The sequence below is a fragment of the Palaemon carinicauda genome, chromosome 2, assembly GCF_036898095.1.
Source record: "Palaemon carinicauda isolate YSFRI2023 chromosome 2, ASM3689809v2, whole genome shotgun sequence".
Taxonomy (NCBI): Eukaryota; Metazoa; Arthropoda; class Malacostraca; order Decapoda; family Palaemonidae; genus Palaemon; species Palaemon carinicauda.
The window spans coordinates 33,642,043-33,649,542 of NC_090726.1; the positions used below are offsets into that span (position 1 = coordinate 33,642,043).

Below are 7,500 nucleotides of genomic sequence, written 5' to 3' on the forward strand. Positions count from 1 at the left end.
CCTCCACCATCACCAATGCGCACTAACCAGCTAGGTGATAAAAACTGGGCAAACCCCAGACATAAATTGACATTGTTGTTATATATATATATATACACACAAACACACATTTAGTATTACAATGATCGGTGACTTCAAAGTATGACTTAGAATAGGGTAAATTATGAAGGTTATGAAATGAAAGGTCCTCAGAAATTGGCTTGACAAAAATTGTTCACTTAATGAAAAAAATTAATCCGAGATGGATATTTAACCATTAACACCAATACAATTGGATGAACTTGCATGCTCCTATTTTAGAGATATATATTTGAAAATTTAATAGTATTAAAAATAGATTTCATTAATATGTGTAATGTTTTCTAATCTGATAAGGCGGTTTCCCATATAAGTAATACTGTGAACAAGCTTACGGAAATAGATAACCCTATAATAATGGAATTATTGATTGCTTGTGAAAACATTGGACTGGTATTTATCAGAACTTTTAAAGGTTTAAAGGCCGCTTATGAATGGCAGAGGCAAGGGACAGTGACATTGCTCTACCAAGCAGGACAATGCTCTAGAGAATAACCATATATACAAATGATCAGCGCCAAAGCCCCCTCTCCACCCAAGCTAGGACCACGAAGGGCCAAGCAATGGCTGCTGATGACTCAGCAGATAGGACTATAGGCTCCACCAAACCCCTCATTCTTAGCTCACACGCATGGTGAGATTACAGCAACCAAAGAAACTAACGAGTTTGAGCGGTACTCGAAACCCAGTCTGGTGTTCACCAGTGAGGGACGTTACCTCATCAGCCACCACAAAAAATATAAATCTGGAATTGTTTATTTTCCAACTATTATATGGAGTTCCTAAATGAGATTTGAATTTTATTGATAATATGAGGTGTACTCACTATCAGCCTGCTACGCACCTCCTGCTTGGAAGATCAAGTTTAAGTCTGGCATTCATTTGTTAACTGAATTAATATTCATACATATACATTTCAAGTAACTTTATTCGAAGAATAGCTTAATGCATAAACATCTAAGTAATACTGTTGAAACAAACGTGTATATATACATACATATATTACAAATAAACGCACACACACACACACACACACACACATATATATATATATATATACATACATACATACACAGATACGAACATACATACATACACACACATATATACAGTATATGTATACACAATCATATATATACAGTACATTTATATATGTATATATATATATATATATATATATCCCACATACACACAGGCATACACATATACACACAAGCATATATATATATATATATATTTCATATATACTTTCTTCATTTAATCTTTTTCAAGTTCCATTGTGTTTTGAATATCTCTAATGAAGTCTTTCCATTTCTATGTAATATATAAAAAAAAAAAATTATGAAGCAGTGGGATTTTAGCTACTGTATTTCATTTAGATTTTCCTTGCAAAAGATATGCATTCGTGTACGAAATTAATAAAAATTGTATAAAATTATGTTTTTCTGAATGAAAATATTATTATACATATACATAAACACGAGTGTAATTTAATGAATACCTAGAAGCACATTCGCATGCTCAAACCTCCGCCACGGTAGCTTATTTCTCGAACTTTTGCTCGCCCTTGACTTTGACCTTTGACCTTAACGTGTATTAATTGTCGTGGATTTTTATTCACTTGATTATGAACCCAGTTTGAGGTCTGTGACAACAATGTTCATACTTATAGCTGAATACGTGAATTGGACTCTTTGCTCGACCGAGACCTTGACCTTTGACCTTCCAAAATTAAATAATTTCCAGCTTTTTACATAACAGTTAATCCCTGGAAACTTCATTACTCTAAGATTAAAATTCTGGTCAGAAACTGTTCACAAACTAACACGCACCCAAACAGAGGGTAAAACATAACCTCCTTCCAACTTCGTTGGGGGAGGTAATAAAAGAGAGAGAGAGAGAGAGAGAGAGAGAGAGTGAGAGAGAGAGAGAAAGCTCACAGGCTCATTCACATTTTTTGCTTAATCATCTTTATTTTAGAGAGAGAGAGAGAGAGAGAGAGAGAGAGAGAGAGAGAGAGAAGATGGATAGCTCACAGGCTCATTCACAATTTTTGCTTAATCATCTTTATTTTAGAGAGAGAGCGAGAGAGAGAGAGAGAGAGAGAGAGAGAGAGAGAAGATGGATAGCTCACAGGCTCATTCAAAATTTTTGCTTAATCATCTTTATTTTAGAGAGAGAGAGAGAGAGAGAGAGAGAGAGAGAGAGAGAGAGAAGATGGATAGCTCAAAGGCTCATTCACAATTTTTGCTTAATCATCTTTATTTTAGAGAGAGAGAGAGAGAGAGAGAGAGAGAGAGAGAGATCTGCAGAAGATGGATATCTCACAGGCTCATTCACACCGCTTCAAGGAAATGAGAGGGGAGTTTATCTACCCTCATATAAATAATCACCTCAGTTAAGACTCATAAGAATCGACTTTGTGACGCTTCATAACTTTCCCGACACTGATGTCTTTCCAATGTTTCCCAATGTGGCAATTTCATGTGACGTTAACTGTTCCTCTCGCGAATTAAGGTTTTCTTATTGGACAAAGGATGCTTTATTGAGAGGACACATTTCACCTCTCTCTCTCTCTCTCTCTCTCTCTCTCTCTCTCTAACATGTGCAAAACGCAAAGCTTTTTTACATAATTTTTTGCTTATGTCCAATCCCTGAATCTCTCTCTCTCTCTCTCTCTCTCTCTCTGACATGTGCAAAACGCAAAGCTTTTTTACATAATTTTTTGCTGATGTCCAATCCCTGAATCTCTCTCTCTCTCTCTCTCTCTCTCTCTCTCTCTCTCTGACATGTGGTAATAGCAAAGCTTTATTGCATAATTTTCTGCTTATGTCCAATCCCTGAATCTCTCTCTCTCTCTCTCTCTCTCTCTCTCTCCCTCTCTCTCTCTCTCTCTCTCTGACATGTGCAAAACGCAAAGCTTTTTTACATAATTTTTTGCTTATGTCCAATCCCTGAATCTCTCTCTCTCTCTCTCTCTCTCTCTCTCTCACACACATGTGCAATAGCAAAGCTTTATTGCATAATTTTCTGCTTATGTCCAATCCCAGAATCAATTCTCTCTCTCTCTCTCTCTCTCTCTCTCTCTCTCTCTCAGAAGAACATTTCTTTGGAAAGGAGCACTGAAAGAGGAGAGAGGAAATGGAAGGAACAACGATAATTACAGAGCGGATGATTAAAAAAAAAAATCGTGTGAGGGAAAACCAGGCTCCGAAAAAAAAAAGAAATAAAAAATGAAGTAAAATAAGGATTTAAATGGTTATAAAAGCAGTAGCATCTCTCCCTCTAGCACGCGCTTTCGCATGCATACACCCATTTATGTATGTATGTGTATATTTTTATATATATATATATATATAAATACATATATGCGTATATATACATATATATATGTATGTATATATATATATATATATATATACACGTCAGGGGTGCTAAAAAGTTCCTGGTTTTGAGATTATCGTGAAAGGATAAAGCAGTTACTTTTAGAGGAGGTAAAACAACTATTTTGGAGAAGATAGGCAAAATAGCATCTCTTTCTTTCCAGCTCCCTTATCTCTCTCTCTCTCTCTCTCTCTCTCTCTCTCTCTCTCTCTCTCTATATATATATATATATATATACACAGTATATATACATTATATATATGTGTGTTTATATATGTATATGCATGTGTATTAGAAGAGAACCTAAAATCAAAAGTATATCTTACTTCTTTAGAAAGGATTAAAAAAATATGTAAAAAAAAAATGGAAAAATAAGCTTGAATTGTCATTTTCGAATAGATACATAGTTTAAGAATATAGGTTAACTTATTTATATACAAATGCTCTGTAAAGAAATACTCGAACATATATATTTTATCATGTATGTTAAATTGGTTAAAGGGAACATTGGCAACTGCTGAAGTATGTATCATTTTAACTTTGTTTTTAATAATTATGCATGATACATATAGTTTATAAAGAATTAAATTGTATAAAATACACACACACACACACACACACACATATATATATATACATATATATATATATATATATACATATATATATATATATATATATACATATATATATATATATTCGTGGCCGAATGGGTTAGTCACTGTCTATATAAGCTTGCCGACCAGGGTTCGATTCCCGGCCGGAGCCAAGCTCTTGTCTTTGTGAGATTTCGCCTGGGGCTCTGATCCCGAGGTCGTTAAGAGAATCCAGACATTAATATATCAAAATATATATGGCTTATTTGAATATATATATATATATATATATATATATACAGTAGATCCTCTTATATAATTTTCCTTTATTCTTGGAATTCTTGTCCAAATGTGCTATTATACAATATACAACACCATCGTAATTTGGAGAATTACCCCCTAATCTAAAACTATTATGTAACTCGCGTGTTCTCTATTTGCTAAATTAACCCAACAAATTGATTTTCATTTCATTGATAACATTATTCAAACAAATTTACCGGCTATCCCTCTCTCTCACTAAAACCATCATTCTGAACATTCACCCTTTCTTCATTTTTGTTCAATAACCGAGTAATGAATACATATATACAAGAGGTATTTGCCTTATCTGATAAAGTATAGATTAATTAACATCTAGCTGTTTTACCTTAAAATGAATTTCCATCGTTTACTAAGACTATCGGATAAGTTCATAGTTACTTTGCTACCAGTTTTTATTTTCGAGGACAGTTGAAAATCTTAATTATTTCCAGCCACATAATGTAACTTTAATCAACGTGTTATAGAATAACAGAAATAAAGATTTGTCTTGCATAAGAAAATTACATTTACAAAAAGTTTTGCTGGTAAAAGACTTCCATCAAAAGATCAGGGAAATAAAAGTTACAAGGAAAAGTAATTCATTAACAACGGGAAGTTCACATTACATTTTTATCTTTAGCTATGGTAAGTAGCTCTTCCAGGAGAAGGGCACTCCAAAATCAAACCACTGTTCCCTAGACTAGGGTAGTGACATAGCCTCTCTGTACCATTGTCTGCCATTGTCTTGGGGTAGAGTTCTCTTACTTGAGGGTACACTCGGGCACACTATTTTACCTTATTTCTTTTCCTCTTTTTTCAAGTTTTAATAGTTTATATATGGAAATATCTATTCTAATATTGTTATTGTTATAAAAACTTTTCATGTTAATTGTTCACTACTTCCCTTGTAGTTTATTTATTTCCTTATTTCTTTTCCTCAATGACCCATTTTTCCCAGTTGGAGCCCTTAGGCTTACATCGTCCTTCTTTTGCAACTAGGGTTGTAGCTTAAGCGTATAATAATAATAGTAATAATAATAATAATAATAATAATAATAATAATAATAATAATAATAATAATAATAGTGACAATATAATCATTATCATTAAAATTTTCCTTATCATAATTAGTTTAATCATTATTAGCTTGTATAACAGGGACCAGCAATTAAATTATATATCTATAATATCACATCTACAGTATATATTCCAATAGTTTTGATAAAAACCTTAATTCTGATAAAAAATGTAGCAGGTACTAACATTATTATCATTGACAATATCATTAATATTTGGGTCTTCAACCTCCTAGTGTCTAACTCTAACAGGATTTGGAGGTAGCAATTTTACACCAGACACCATTATATCATGTTATCTTCCTTTTAATATTTTATACAAACACACGCGCACACAAAAATATAATCATACCCTTATATATATATATATATATATATATATGTATATACATATTATAAATCTATATAAATAAATAAATAAATATATATTCACACATTAATATACACCTGTGGTTATATTTATCTATCTATTATTATTATTATTATTATTATTATTATTACTAAATGCTAAGCTACAACCCGAGTTGGAAAAGCAGGGTGCTATAAGCCCAGGGGCCCCAACAGGGAAAATGGCCCAGTGAGGAAAGGAAATAAAGAAAAATAAGATATTTTAAGTATAGTAACAACATTAAAATAAATATTTCCAATAAAAACTATAAAAACTTTAACAAAACAAGAGGATGAAAAACTAGATAGAAGTGTGCCCGAGTGTACCTTCAAGCAAGAGAACTCTAACCCAAGACAGTGGAAGACCATGGTACAGAGGCTATGGCACTACCCAAGACTAGAGAACAATGGTTTGATTTTGAAGTGTCCTTCTCATAGAAGAGCTGCTTACCATAACTGAAGAGTCTCTTCTACCCTTACCAAGAGGAAAGTAGCCACTGAACAATTACAGTACAGTAGTTAACCCCTTAGGTGAAGAAGAATTGTTTAGCAATCTCAGTATTGTCAGGTGTAAGAGGACAGAGGAGAATCTGTAAAGAATAGGCCAAACTATTCGGTGTCTGTGTAGACAAAGGGAAAGAACCGTAACCAGAATGAAGGGTCCTATGTAGTACTGTCTGGCCAGTCAAAGGACCCCATAACTCTCAAGCAGTAGTATCTCAACGGGCGGTTGATTTATCTATTTATCTATCTATCTATCTATCTATATATATATATATATACATATACATATATATGTTTGTATATATACATTTCAGTAATATTGCCAATCTACGCTCAACATTTGGTCCTCTCCAATATTAAGCCGCAAATAACCATAATACACATTGAATTTTTCTTTGGAATGGAATACCATTCACTCATATGAATTCATACATGATAAGTGGATCTAACCTAGTCCGGATTTGAACCTATGCCTCTTTGGCTCCCTACAGAGATGACAGAATCTCATCCATTTAGGTATCAAGATTATTGAATGGATTCGGTCCTACTGTGGCAGGCTGATAGGGGAGTGTTCCAAACGACATAACAAGTTTATATTAAAATAGTTGAGGATAACAATGACATTAAAACTTTAACAATATCAAACATGCAATGGAAAGCTTAAGCAAGCTTTTCTATTATCAGTGAGAGAGAGAGAGAGAGAGAGAGAGAGAGAGAGAGAGAGAGAGCAATAATATCACAGTGTATTACACTACTATATCTGCACTAAAACTGAAAGAGATGGGTTCGATTCCTGCCCAATGTATAAGCACTTTCTATAAATAGTCAGCTGATTATCAAAGAGTATTTGTTGAATTATATTTGACATTTACCTAGCAGTACCAGCTGAACTCGGTTGAGTCTCTTGTCAGGATGGGAGGAACGTAGAGAGGAGAGGTCCCCTTTTATTATTATTTTTTTTATTTTTGTTTCATTTGTTGATGTCGGCTAACCCCCAAAATTGGGGGAAGTGCCTTGGTATATGTATGTACATACAGTATACTTACATCCACACACAAATACATATAATGTACATACATACAAATACATCTATTTGCACGTAGTTCAAAAACAATCTAATAACAGCAAGCGCAACTTAATAAACAAAATACATTTCATTAGTTTTTTTAAAT

At 33.3% G+C, this 7,500-nt stretch overlaps 1 protein-coding gene across 1 annotated transcript in view; it reads left to right on the plus strand.

The window, feature by feature from the left end:
• Positions 1–7,500, plus strand: part of LOC137623735 (5-hydroxytryptamine receptor-like) — a 537,818-nt gene that overhangs the window by 34,125 nt on the left and 496,193 nt on the right. The gene's annotated exons all lie outside the window — the stretch shown is intronic.